Source organism: Siniperca chuatsi, linkage group LG15 (assembly GCF_020085105.1).
Source record: "Siniperca chuatsi isolate FFG_IHB_CAS linkage group LG15, ASM2008510v1, whole genome shotgun sequence".
In the NCBI taxonomy this organism is placed as follows: Eukaryota; Metazoa; Chordata; class Actinopteri; order Centrarchiformes; family Sinipercidae; genus Siniperca; species Siniperca chuatsi.
The window spans coordinates 27,052,473-27,067,751 of NC_058056.1; the positions used below are offsets into that span (position 1 = coordinate 27,052,473).

General features: G+C 41.9%; 1 long non-coding RNA gene across 1 annotated transcript; it reads left to right on the forward strand.

Annotated features, from left to right (window-relative positions):
* The first annotated feature begins 12,917 nt into the window (after positions 1-12,917).
* LOC122862272 lies at positions 12,918-14,735 on the forward strand. Its single transcript, XR_006374662.1, has 2 exons — positions 12,918-12,976; positions 13,228-14,735. It is a non-coding gene; the product is annotated as an uncharacterized LOC122862272 (long non-coding RNA).
* The last annotated feature ends 544 nt before the right edge of the window (positions 14,736-15,279 follow it).

Consider the following 15,279-nt stretch of genomic DNA (forward strand, 5'->3'; position numbering starts at 1 on the left):
TACACCTGTGGTTCTCCATACTCCCAAACCCCTGTAAACTTCAGATCTGTAACGTGTCAACAACCAATCCCTGGCTGTTTTTACTCAGATGGTCTCTACTCTATAAAAATAGTTGTTCTTTGCTGATTAAGTTTCAGCTTTATCAAGAAAGAGCACCTATGAACAAAACCAAAAATAGTGTCACTGTATGTTCCGATATGTATTTGCGACACACTGAGCATGTGTTGCCTTGGCAGGCACCTGCCCCATGTAACTAACTCTTTCCAGTGTTTTGCACGTATGTGGTTCCCTGTGTGAGATTGGTCCAGACGCCGAGACGGCGTCCATCTCACTTCCTGACTGCTTTTCTGCAGACCCTGATTGGAGAGGCGCCCAGTCCAGATTTCCATGCAAGAGAATGCAATTTAGAAAGACCAGCATCACCTGGGGACTGGGCCAGGTTTAGTTTTTCAGTTATAGTACACACACTCAGACCTCCTATGTTTAGACACACAGCAGTTTTTGGACAGCCAAGAGGGCAGGTCAGATAGTTGAGGTTTTATTCCTTTTTTTGTCTTTTATTTAGTCAGGTATACCTTGTTGAAACTCTTAGTTAGGAGTCCTCTTTTGGTTGTATTTATTTATTTGATTTAAGCAGGAAAAGTACATTTACTCAAGTACTGTAGTTAAGCGCAGTTTTGTACTTTTTACTCCACTACATTTATTTGATAATTTGTTACTTTGCAGATTCACATTTATAATACAAAATATAAATCAACTAATAAATACTGATGAAGTATTATCATAGGTTAAAACAAGACTTGATTGATCCACGGGGGGAAATTACAAGCTACCCAGCAGTATATATATAGTAATTAAAATTAACTCCACCTTTACAAGCTGCAACATTAAAGTGATAAACATTAATGCATCAATAATTACAATAATATAATATACACTATTCCGAAATGGGCTGTTCTGCATAATGAGTAAGTTTAATTTTACTCAAGTAAAATTTTGAATGCAGGACTTTTAGTTGTAACAGAGTATTTCTACACTGTGGTCTTACTGCTTTCACATAACTAACGTTATGATTTACTTGGAGGCTGGACTCAAATGCAGGACTCAGACAGGAAGTAGTGAAGGTAAAAGGTTTATCGATGAGAGGGGAATGATGGTGGGACGAAGGTAATGGTAATCCAGAGCAGGTAGGGAGAGTGTGGAGGTGGCAGGCAAGCAGAACGCAGAGACAGACAAAAGGCTAACGATAACGAGGTTGAAACAGCAATCTGGCGATGAGCAGATGAAGAGCGGAGTAGATTTACTGCAGGAGATGAGCTGATAGGAGGCAGGTGAGTAGACCGAGCGGGTTGATAGGTAGATGGATGCCGAGAGCCAGGACAGAGGGGAAGGGCGTCCACGCCCACGCCCACAAGAGAGAGAGACAAAAACACCAGGAAACACAGACACACTGTCACAACCGTAACAGCTAAAAGATCAGATCATTTCTTCCACCACCGCTAAAGCCTCCTTTTAGCCTCAGATAAACTTTAGAGTATGTTTTTGCACAGAACGAGGACTGCGGATTTTGTCCTCCATCGGTTACATTGGAAGCATATTAGGAAGGGATCATTTAATGGCCAGTTTGACCAGGAGGAATGATTACAGCGAGCAAAACCTGTTTCAGTGCTCGCATCGGCACCTGACTGTTGTTTTTAGACAGACCGGAAAATTTGTGAACTTATCCTTTAAAGTCCTGCAGACTGGAAAAAGGGGGCGAATAGCGAATTATGAAGTAATTTCGTGTTTGCAACTGCAGAGAGAAACTGACACCGACTGACACTCGTGAACCAGATTTGAACCTGTAAACATCAAGAGCGATGACTGACACCACATCACTTCATCCCGCCGGGAGACGACCTGACAAGCAGAGTGTGTGTGTGTGTGTGTGTGTGTGTGTGTGTGTGTGTGTGTGTGTGTGTGTGTGTGTGTGTGTGTGTGTTAAAAACAGATGCAAGTGCATCTGTATGTGTCTCAGTGAGCACAGATGTGTACAGTATGTCTTTGTGTGTGTGTGGAAGATGAAAGGGATGCACACTGGCCTCGGGCTCCAATTAAAAACAGGCTGAGGTTGCTATGGCGATATAGGTGAACTGAAGTACTTTATGAAATATTACTGACTGACAGACTGTTTTACACCTCTAGCAGAGAACAAACTGCTCTGTGGATGTTTGTGAGGGGAAAAAACAGAGATTTCTAGAATAAAGTCGAAATATGTTGTGGTAGTTTGCCACCTTATCTCTTCCGGCCCTGTGTTCTCTGTTGTTTTCCCCTCCTTGATGTGTCTTGTGTGTCCCCCAACGTGTGTGTATGTGTGTGTATGTCACCTGGTCTGACTCCGTGGGTTCCACACCTGCTGCTGATCACCGGCTCACCTGGCTTCAATCATTCATCAGTCTCCACAGTTAAATACCAGGCTCTCCCACAACACCAACGCCAGATCGTCCACGTACACTAGTACGACCACTACGTCACGGCTCCTGATTATTTCCAAGTTAAGTACCAACTATTGAGTATTTGTTGTTATGTATCAGCGGTGGTGAGGAGTCTGCGTACAGGGCTGTGGTGGGGAACTTTGTCTCATGGTGTGAGCAGAACCATCTGCAGCTCAGTGCGACAAAGTCTAAGGAGCTGGTTGTGGATCTACGGAGGGCCAAGGCACCAGTGACTCCGGTTTCCATCCAGGGGGTCAGTGTGGACATGGTAGAGGACTACAAGTACCTGGGAGAACACTTAGACAATAAACTGGATTGGACCAAGAACACGCAAGCTGTTTACAGGAAGGGCCAGAGCCGCCTCTGTTTTCTGAGGAGGCTGAGGTCCTTCAACATCTGCCGGACAATGCTGAGGATGTTCTATGAGTCTGTGGTGGCCGGTGCTGTCCTGTATGCTGTTGCATGCTGGGGCAGCAGGCTGAGGGTAGCGGACACTAACAGACTCAACAAACTGATCCGTAAGGCCAGTGACATTGTGGGGGTGGAGCTGGACTCTCTGGCGGTGGTGTCAGAGAGGAGGATGTTGGCCAAACTACACGCCATCTTGGACAGTGTCTCCCACCCACTCCATGACGCGCTGGTCAAACAAAGAAGCACCTTCAGCGGAAGACTCATCCCCCCACAATGCACCACAGAGCGCCACAGGAAGTCATTCCTGCCTGTGGCCATCAGACTCTTTAACTCCTCCCTCTAAGTGTCAGTCTGTATGACCCGAAGTCACTAAACTGGACATTGATCATTAACATCTCTGCAATACTTGAATAATTGTGCAATATTCTGTGTATTACTCCTGTGCAATATTTAGTTTTCCTATTTATGGATATTGATATTATATACCTCCATTACCGCTGTGCAATATCTTAATAATCTCAATAAGCTACACTGTACTCGACAGTACATGCACCACTACTTATTACTCATATTATTATATTATTATTATACTGTATCATCAACCAGTAAACCCATTTGGTACCTCACTTATTTTATCTTATACTTATACCCACCTGGTACTTAATTTATTTTCTGACCTGTTTTTTATAGTGTTTTTATTTTTTTGCTAGTACTTTCTCCTGTGTGCACTGATGTAAAGGCGAGCTGCTGTAACAAAGTTTCCCTTCGGGGATCAATAAAGTATTTCTGCTTTGATATCTCGTGTAATCCTGGTCTTTGTTCGGCCACAGGATTATTCTGTGCCGGTGACTTCAGTCGTCTTTGCTCCTGTCTGGATTCCTGTTTGCCTGCCTGCCTCTCCTATAGTCCACTGTGCTTCTTCCCATCTACCTGTCCACGGAGCCAGACCCAGGGAAACCGTCCTGCTGTGTTGGTGTTCACGCTGACGGCCCCCAACAGAGGACTCCGCTCCGAAGATCTTTCCCCTCCACCTTGTGCTTGTCAATAAAGAGGGACTTTATTCACTATCGCTCGTGTGTTCTGCATTGTGGCTTCTATCATTAGATCGTATTACACGACAAAGTCATATTTCTGGATTAAAGTTGCAGTTTTAAAGAAAAAAAAAAAGGTGTAGTATTCCAAGGTTTTACGGCAATGTGGCTTTTCATCATGAAATTAAATTATCAATTCATTCTTGTATAATTTTTTTTTTTTTTTCAAAATACTAATCTTGAATTTGTATGTCGGTTCCCCACTATGGTCCAAAATAAAATATATATATTTATTCGATGGATGGCCGTGAAATTTTGTACAAATGTTCATGGTTCCCAAACCACCTTTTAACTTCGGCGATCATCTGACTTTTCCTCTATAGCGCCATCATGAGGTTGACATTTGTGGGTTTTATTGAAATATCTCTACAACTATTGGATGGACTGTCATTAGATTTTGTTCAGACATTCATGTTCCCCTCAGGATGAATTCTGATGATCCTCTGACTTTTCATCAAGCTCCATCAGGTCCTTTTAGCATGTCCAATACTTTGATTTATGACCACGTACCTTAATAACCAATGTCATTCCCATCAGCCTCAGCTGTACTTTGTGTTTAGTGCTAATTAGCAAATGTTAGCATGCAAACACACTAAACTAAGATGGTAAACATAGTAAACATTATACCTGCTAAACATCAGCATGTTAGCATTGTCACTGTGAGGATGTTAGCATGCTGAGATTAGCATTTAGCTCAAAGCACTCCTGTGTCTAAGTACAGCATTTTCAGAAAAGAACGAGGACAAGGCAGGAGAGATGAGGAGTTGGTCTGTTGTGTCTGGAAAATAAAATGTCTTCGGGCCGCTGTGCTCTCTTACGTTAAGATTCATCTTTTCATCGGCACTGCTGCAGCATGGAGCGGCCTCACAAACGTGTAGCTTAGCTAACTTTGAACTCAACAAAAGACAAAAAAAAAAAGTTAAATCAATAATGTTATTGTTTTTTAATTTGAACTTTTAAACACGCTCGCAACATAAAACATTCAAACTACAACATTAAATATTAAAAACTATCCTCAAACACCAAATTAAGCAATACATATTCACATTTCACATTTTGACAAAGTTCATCTCAATCTCTGTTACAATAGCAAAGATTCATTTTAATTACTTCCCGGCTCCGATTACTAAATAACCGTGTTTTATATGAACATATTACTGCGACTATGGTCACCATTTTTGACACACAGAGATTTATTTATTTATTGCTGTTTCTTTGTACTCCTTTTGTATTATTGTTTCACATATATAGATTCGTCTCATGAACAGGATCCTCATTTCCAATGTACAGCATGCAGCACAAGTACTGACATCTTTGTATCTCTGTCAGATATTATTTACTTCATTTGAACTCTTTCTCTCTTTATTCTTCTTTGTTTATTTAAGTTACCACGCCAAAGCTCCTGCCAACCCCCCACACTTTGAGTTGTTTGTTTTTCACGGTATGTTTGTCTTATTGTTTCTTCACTGATTTTATTGTTTTGTAAGGTCTGATTGCTGTTTACTGTTGTGCGGTATGCGTTGTATGTATTTTGGGAAATTAAATAAATAAATAAAAAAACAAAACAGCGAGAAGTCCTTCAACTATAATAAAATCCCTAAAACTCAGAGATTCATGGTTTTCATAGAACCCAAATGTAATGTAAAATGTTTAAAGTATGCCATGAATAGTGAGTATTTCTGAGGAAATGTGCCAGACTCAGCGTGTAGCTGCAGAGTCACTGATCATTACTGAAGGTGTTGATTCGTGCAGCTGTGAGAGAAGGAGCTGCTGGTCAGTCGTTACAGGGCAGAAACAAACTGAATGCTGCTTCGCCTCCCAGACAGAGACAGAGGTGATTCATTACCAGCTTTTGTTTCGATTGTAAGGCTGTTTCCTTCTCTGGACGCACACACTCTTTCAGACTCTTCCCGTATATGTGCTGACTGAATTGGTTGTTCCTGTCAGTTTGTTTTTATTCTACAACTGCATTCGTCCTCCTGCTGAGAAACCAGAGCAGTTTAATACATTAGCGCTCAGCAGAAGTTCGTGTTTCCCGAAATGTCTCATCACCATTTAAATGACTCCTGAGACCTTAAAGGGATAGTTCAACATTTTGGGAATTATTGATTTGATTTCTTTAAGAGAGCAAGATGAGAAGATGGATATCAATCTCATGTCTCTGTGTATGTAGATGGAGTCATTATGTGGTTAGCCTAGCTTAGCATAAAGACTGGAAACAGGAGGAAACAGCTCAAAAGTATGTCTGTCAACACTTTTAAAGATGACAGATTAACATGACGTATGTTGTTTGTTTAACCCGTACACAAAAATGCAAACATGACAGTCTGTGGTTTGAGTTACGTGTTGGAACAGCTTCAGTGACTGTGTGCAGCTTCCTGAAGTCTTGTCGTCACAGTGAGGTTGCCAGGTTTGGTACCGTTGTGTCTGCACAGAGACCAAAACCTGTGATCTGGCAACCCGAGCAACAGCTGGAGACACTGCACACAAATACTGGGCGAGACGGCAAGAAACTCGTCTTTTTATTGAAGCCTTGAGGTTTCTGATAGTCTTCCACTATGAGTTATTTCAGACGTCCCTGGTGAGTAAAAATCCCATTATTTTCCCCATAAACAATGTTACATGACTCACAGGTGGAGCACGTCCACGCTATGGATCGGCACGAAACTCTCCTGGTTGAATCGTAAGTACATAACACGAACAACTCTCTTAGAAAATCTTGGGTTCTGTGATTAAAAAGTCGAAGGTGCAAGCCTGTGGACAAAAAGAAACAGAAGGAGAGAAGTCGATTACGATTCCCGAGGTGCATTTCAGCAAGAAACATTCAATCATGTTGAGAAATAGATTCAAGCTCATGGGTATTGTAGTTTTTTGAGCTGTCAGACAAAATGACGGACAAAACATGACTTCCTGGAAACAAAGGTGAAATAATAAAAACTGGTGCCTGTAACATAAACCTATAGGATCTGTATTTCTGTCACAACGGCTGCCTCAGTCCCACTTCCCCAGGCCCTGCATTTCTATGGATCTTAGCAGTCACTGCCATTCTCCACCTGTCCACCAGATGCCCTCAGACTTTCCCGTCTGTCCAAGTCACCTGACTCCCACATCCACCTGCTCACCTTCGTCTCATTCTCCAATCCCCCCTGTCACTAAATATACCAGCCCCTTTTCCCAGAGAGTTGCCAGATTGTCTGTGTTGCTGTGTGCCTTCGCTTTCCAGTCTGAACCTGTGCCTGCTCGCCCGTCTACCTGCCCACCTGCCTGCCTGCCTGCCCGGCTGTCTCTACCTGCCTGCCCCCGCCTGCCTGCCTGCCTGCCCGCCTGCCTGCCTGCCTGCCACCTGCCTGCCTGCCCGCCTGCCTGTCTGCCTGCCTGCCCCGCCTGCCCCGTTTACCTGCCTGCCCGCCTGTACCTTTTACCTTTTACCTTTTACCTTTTACCTGCCCCATTCCTGTTAACCTGTGGATTTTTCTGCAACTTTTGTTTGGTCTTGCTGCCTTCACCTGTAAGCTTATGCATCATCATTTTACTGTTAAAATCGCTGAACTGTTCCTGGTTTGGGTCCTTTTCCTTGCTGCCTTGTATACACCCCAGACAGTTTCTATGTTTAGTAAAATTTGTTAAAATTGTTAAAAAAAAGTTTATTTAAAAGATAAGATAATATACTTTTATTTATCCCAAGGGAAACTGTTGTGCAGCAGTTGCAGTACAAAGTAGGAAAGAGTACAGTATATATAGAGTGCAAATATAAACAAAATATAAGAATAAAGATTATCAGTAATTATCAAATGTACACAATGTCAGAGATGTAACAGGTTAATGGTAAGTATCATAAATAAAAAATATAAACTGGTTAACGGTAAGGTGCAAAACCAAAATAAGAAATTGAAATGGAAATACAGAAAGGTAAAAACACTCCTCCCACTTCACAGATCTGCAAAAGTATAATTTGTTGTGCATTACTAAAATAGTTTCTGTCAGATCGGGCCTGGTATTGAGCTGTTTATCTGCTCTCTTCATCACCTCATCATCACATATGATGATGTAACTCGCTGCATCTGCAAATCTGTCATCACTGTTTGATGAAGATTTATTTTTTGATCTATGTGTGTGTGTGTGTTGATGTCAGTGTCACACGTCTTTGTCACACCTTGGTCTTCCTGTTTAAAATGGCGTAAAACACACTACGGGGAAGCAGCTGACATCAGGGGAGGGAAAGGTTGCTGGAGGAGAGGATCATGGGAAATTACCGCTGTGCCCCTGATACAGAAATGACTTTAGTATTCACTGGATGAAGGAAAACAGCTGCTGCTACACACACACACACACACACACACACAGTCACACATCACCTTCTCCGTCCTCTCTTCGTCTCTATTTTTAAATGTCACCACTCCCTCTCTCTCTCTCCTCTGTCTGTCTCTGTGTCTCTCGCCCTTCCTTGTCCTCTTTATGCAAACTCACGCCTCCTCTCCTCCACCTCTCTCTCACCTCTCTTTCTCTCTCTATCTGCCACCACTTTCACTTTCACACTCATTATTCTGCACTTTCTTCTTCTCTCAGTCTAGTTTTTGTTCTTCTATCTGTCGCTTCTCCTCTCTCCTACTTCTACATACACTACATGGCCAAAAGTATGTGGACAACCCTTTTGGTCTGGGTCTATTTTTCCTGGTTTGGTTCCAAAGAACCAAGCAGCGTACAGAGACTTTTCTGCCAAGAAGAATGGCAGCATCAGTCGTTTCAGCCCCAAAACAACATTTGATTACGTTCAAGTGACAAAGTCCTCTAGTGGGCGTGCGGATTATGACGTGAGTAAAGGAGGAAGTCAGGTGACGTTTTTATGGAGCGACAAATTGCAGGTAGGGAGGAGGTCAGGGTGAATGGATGGGTCAAGAAAACATCAGACTTTAACACAAGAGACCGCTTTTCATTTCCTGTTTCCAATCGACAGTCAACATTGTTTTTTTATTAATCAAAAAATTCTGAAACGCCTGCAGACTGTACAGGACTCGGCTGCTCGGCTATAAACCAGGACCGAGAGGTTCGACCACATCACACCTGGTTCAGCCTCTTTACATCGGCTCCCTGTTGGTTTTAGGATTGATTTTAAGATCTTGTTGATTACTTTTAAGGCTCTTCATGGCTCCAGATTATATTTTAGACCTTGTAGTCCCTTATGAACCTTCACGTAGTCTGAGGTCTTCGGGCAGGGGTCTCCTGTCTGTTCCTGAGTCCAGGATGGAAACTAAGGGGGACAGAGCTTTTGCCATCAGGGCCCCGAGGATCTGGAACAACCTGCCCGAAGACATCAGGCTGTCTGAGTCAGAGTCTTCGTTTAAGTCTCGTCTCAAAACACATTTTTATCTGAAAGCAGATCCTGATTTTACCTGAACTGGCTGCTTATTTTATTGCTTTTGTGTATTTTATGTATTTTATTTCTTTATATTTCGTCATTCACTGTGGCATTTTATTTCTCTTGTCGTGAAGCACCTTGTGCTTTGTTTTGATAAGTGCTCTATAAATAAAGTTTGATTTTTTTTTATTAACCATGACCACCATCATTCCCTAACCTTAACCAAGTGTTTATTATTGTAACCATGACGACGAAAGTCCTCTAACCTGAACAAAGTAGTCATTTTAACCCAAACCATGATCTTTACCAAAACCTAACCAAGTTGTTTTTGTGTCTAAACCTAACCAAACCCTTAACCATAGCACAGATTTATTTTTCAACAGTGATTTGTAACAGTTTTGGAAGACACAGACAAATGATGTCGTCCTGCTGATCGTCAGGTCAGAAAACACTGCTATGTGTCGCTCTAGAGGATGTGCACAAACTGCATACTTTGTCGTTTAATTTGGAGGACTTGTTGGGACAGGAGTGTGTTTGTCCGCATTTGCATCTAGTACAGGAAAACCAAGATGGCTTTATTTAGATTTCTCATCTCTCTAATGGAGACTCGTGTATGTAGATTAGTGTAAATGGATGTGTATCTGGATTTGATCCTGATATGAAAAGAAAAATGTAAAAGGCTCCCTCAGATCCCTGAAAATATATTTAGCACCAGAGACCAGAGCTGCTGGAAATGTTTGGTACAAGCATCAAATCATCGACATTTGGCCAGTCATCCCCAGAAAGAAACTCACACTTAACTAGTGAAAACAAACGCCAATGAAAAAGTGCACCGGCAGCAGCTGTTTTACGAGTGTTGAGAAGCTTCCACAAAACAATAGTTGAGGTCAAACTCTGCCAAAGTTGAAACAGTTTGAACTGTTCCCTACACCAGGAGGAGTGTCTTTGACTTGTTTAGTGGCTTTGTGAAAACGAAAAATGTAAATGGGGCGTTTGATTCGGGGTTACTAAAACCAAAACTATGACACCGCCCCCGAGCACAAAGCCCGCTCCGTAAGGAAATGGTTTTCCCAGTTTGGTGTGGAAGAGCTTGACTGGTCTCCACAGAGCCCTGACCTCAACCCCATCCAACACCTTTGGGATGAACTGGTCTGAGCCAGTCCTGATCACCCAACATCAGCGTTGGACCTCACTGATGCTCTTGTGTCTGAATGGGAGGAAATCCCTGCAGCGGGTTCAACATCTGGTGGAAAGACTGAAACCAGCAGAGCGGAGGCTGCTGGAGCAGCAGATTAATGCCTGGTGTCGAAATCACATGTTCAGCTATCGCATATGGGTGTAATGTTTGGCTGTCCACATACTCATGGTCATATAGGGTACTCCTATATGTACGCCATCTCTGTACACACATCTCTATTATTTTCTTCATGAACTTCACATCATCAGAGTAAAGCACAACTCTGTTTCTTGCGGCACACACCCATAACATATTCAGAATTTGCCAAAATATTTTTATTGAAGTACACACACACACACACACACACGCACTTCTGTTAATAGTATCAGGGCCAGCCAGCTGCTCTCCGCTGCAGCAAAGACCCCCTATGGAGGCCTGTTAAACCCCTGTGAGTGTGTGTGTGTGTGTGTGCTGTCGCCACCCTCATACTAAGCAGATAAAGTCATTATATCCTGATGAAAATAGCCAAATAGGTCACCAAAAATGTCGCGTGTGTGTGTTTGAGTGCGTGTTATTACAGCAGAAAAGAACTACTTCTAATGAAAGAAAACCGAAGCACACTGTATTAAAGATGAGCGTTTCTTTGTTGTTGTTAGCTTAGCAGCGGATGTATTTAAAAATCCATGGCAGACTGAGGCTGTGAGGATCCATCAGAGTGAACTCTGAAGTTTCAAGAAAGCAGGAATAAGCAGAGCAAAGCTGCTGCTGCTGTTTCCTCTCAGCATTAACGTGATTATCATCAGACTCTGTCATCCGTGGGTCCAATGAGAATGTGACATGAGTTCAATCTGAGTCTGTGAATCAGTGTGAGCTCTGAGCACTGCATGAGATCTTTGCTGCCTAGTCCTGCGTTTGCTTTAGAAATAATATATTCCATCTATAACTGGTAGATAGGTTAAAAGGCATCAGCTCCACTGCTGAATATTTCTTTTAATTCTAAACAATGGATGAAATCCCTTAGTGTGTTAAAAATGCCCAGCAGACACATCAGCAGGCCCCTTTAAGAACTGAATCAGTAGTTTCATATTTTACGATTGGCTCATTGTGTTTCTCTTAACCAATCAGAAGAATCACCTTAGAGGGACGTTTTGAGTGCGCGTGATTTAAACATAACCACACTCTTGTTGTTCTGGTGATTATTTGTGGAGAAATTAAGATTTGAAAGGACAACAAGTGTCTCTCCGTAAATAACTGTCAACCAAATTTAAGGGATTTTCCATTTTTTTAGTCTCTTTTAGCTCATAGTTTTGGTTTTACTGTATGACACGTTTACTGTCCGTTTTTTTGTTTGGTAACGCAGGAGTTTGGAGAGTCTGAGTGTGAGATTCAAGTGAAAGTAATTCATTGAAAACAGGGTAGTTTTACAGTATGTAATTTCTGCCGCTAGGGGTCTCTCAATCAAAACAATAACAAAAGACAGCGTTTGGTGACATCATGAAGTAGCGTGGGATCATGGGAGTTGTCGTCTTCACCACCATTGTCGTCATTGCAGTCAGCTTCTCCTGGTTAGGATTCCTTCAGTGTTCATCGTTCAGGAGGTTTTTATCGGGAGCCGAATTATCCGCAGAGGTCTCCTCCTCTCCAAAACAAACAGACCTGGTGAATAAAACCGGTAAAAACACTGAATAAAGCAGTTTCACGTTAAAAATCTGTTCGGACCCAGGACGCTGCGAGCCGAGCTGCCGCTAACGTTTGCTCAGCTTGTTTCTCTGATAACTTAAGATCCATCCGTCCGATGACTAAAATCCTTCATCCGGTTAAAATATATAGTTAAAAACGACCAAGATCAAAGAAGTGTATCGTAAAATGTGGCTTAACACTGGATAAAAAGTCCATTTATGACAGCTTCTGGAAGACAACCGCGACACTGACACATGCGCAAAGGGGATATGACGCCATTGACAGGCGACCAAATGAAACGCAGTTAACTTGATTAAAATTACGGATTTCTTTGGGTTTGAAAAGAGATGGAAACATTTGGGATAATGTAAGTACACAGCTCAACAAAATATATAACAGAGGTCTAGCCGTTTTTAGACATTTTAATGCAAAAAAGTTACATATTATACCTTTAATTAAGATCTTTCGTCAGGTTCCTTCGTCTCTTTTGGCATTACAAAATCATTTCAACAAGGAGACATCTGCCAGAGAATCATTTTCACTCAGAGACTTGTGCATACTGGCTTCACCAGGAGCTGCCAGGACACAATAAGAAGTGCTGGTACTCTTCACCGGAGACAACGGGTCCAAAGAAACATGGTTGCTCCCATTTTGCGGGGACTGTTGAAAGGCATTCTGGGAAATGTATGAAATGACTTACTCTAGGAAAAAAGATGAGGCATGTGGAAGCGAAGGGAGGAAACAAGATTAAACATTTCCTGGACATCAAAGATTGATTGATTTCAAGGTATTTACATTATTTTCACAGTAAAATAAACTACATAATATCTTGTATATGGAGTGAATATCATAGCTCCAAAACAAACAAATGTGATGCTCACTGTATAAAACCCCACTTAGTTTAAGGACCTTTTACATATTATTATTACAATCCTGCTATAAAGTGTGTCGTTGTTGGACTTTGACATCAGAGAATGAGACTGTGTCTTGTTACAAGGGCGTGGTGGTGGTGTTATTATCTCACTGTGCAATTTACAGCTCGGTGTGTCACTGTGAAGCTCTCCGGCAGACTTTAACCTCTGAAAATGAGTCTACTCAGTCTACTCCACTCTTTGCTCTGTACGTGCAATCCCTCCCAGCATGGCGGCATCTTCCCAGCCTGCTTTGCATATGACTGCAGGGTTCGGGATCAAAGAGAGGAAGTTATGAGGCAGGCAGCGGCAGGCCCCGTCTGATGAAACTCTCGCTGCTGCCGTCAGAACGCCTGGGAGAGGTTTTACTGTACAGCCTGCACGCTTTGCATTTAAACTTAAGACGCTCGGCTGACACGACGTTTCAGGATGACTCGCTGGTAGCGCAGGTGGGGGGTCGCTGTATCGCTCAAGGACTCGTTGACAGAAGTCGAAGGAGCTGATGGACTCATGCTGGCTCCAACTGGTGACCTTTCAGCTTCAGGAAAGACTCTTCAAAGCTGCAATACGACAAACCCTCTCACTTGGAACTATCACTAAATAAATAGGAACTAAACTTTATCAGTCTGTGTGTTCAGACTGATAAAATACTTCATTAAATATATCCAGTAGATGACTTTTTAATGAACTGGAAAAAAAGGGTCTTTTCAACTTTCAATTTCATCCACCGTTTCAACAGTTTCTCAGCAGCATTGTGCTCAGTGCTGCGTCTTTTTGTTGCTGGATTATCCTGCTTTTTGTTGTTGTTTTTAGCCCTTTGGATTGTCACCCAGCTCTGCCACCGCAGTGGCATCGTTGAAATGGATGACGGGGCTGCGTTCACTCATGCAGCTCTGTCTGTCTGAACGCAGTTTGTCAGGGGTGGATGTTTGTTTCATCAGACGGCTCGGCAGGAGCAGTGCCCGGTTGCCCACCTGAGGAGGAGACCACAGAGACTTTCATTATACTTCGCTGCCTCAAGGCAAACATTTCAATATTGTGACTTTGACCTCTCTGTCTCTCCCTTTCTGTCCCAACAGATGTGTCAATAACAGGAGGGCTGTTTTCAGATTGTATTGACCTCTGTATTGATGCATTACCATACAGGACAAACTGCAGACTCACTGCTGTAACACTGCGGCTTCTTCTCAAGCCATACTCTTCTACTCTTTATCTTCTTATTTAAGTTCGGTTTTGGCTTTATTTATCACATTGGCTTATTATTATTATTTATCTTTTTGTCTCTAATTAATTTACACTGTCTTTCTGGGGAGTTCAGTCTGTTGGTCACCTTTCTCAGAGAACAACGGGCCGATGCCAAGTGTTCATAGCACGTGGTACGGCAGCCAGCCAAAGGCTTTTTGGAGCTCTAAGCAGATATCAAGGAGGAAAAAATTATAATTTCTGGCTGCAGTTTTTGGAGCAAGCCATGACACCCCAAACTGCGTACAGGCTTCCAGCATTACCTGCTGTGGATTCAGTGGCTGTAGTTCAAAATGGAATCAGTTTAGTGAAATAAAGGAGTTCATAAATGTTGAATAAATGCTATGAAAGTGTAAGTAAGCTGTATCTGCATTTTCATAAACAAATTTGGCACAAAAAAAACACAACTCAAGGTCCGCTTACTAGCTTTTTCTGGAGCTTTCAACCACTCGATGCAGTTTGCTACTGTTGTTTTGCCAATCTACTATTTCCAAGGTCAATAATCAGCTTTCACACTCAAACTGCAAAATATGTAAATTTAAATATAGCTATTCTATTCTGGCAATTAAATCAAAATAAAATAATTGAATCAATAGCTTTTTATAGAACATTTTATGAATAAGTTACAAAATGCTTTAGGAACAAATAAATATTTATTACACACAAGTGTGTGTACAGAAAACAGCAGAAATGAGCATCTTTGATGGCAAAACAGTTAAACTAAATGGAATCAAAATTAAAATGAAGTAAACATTAATTCAATACATGTATATATGGTGGAAAGTGATATTTATAATGATATAATATTACTAAAGTTAGTTAGTTTTTATTTCCAAGTCGTGCCAAACATTGGCCCATTCCACATGGGATTACAACATGCATCCAAAAGACAAAAACAACATTATATGTACTTCTGTATACTTTCAAATAACTTGTA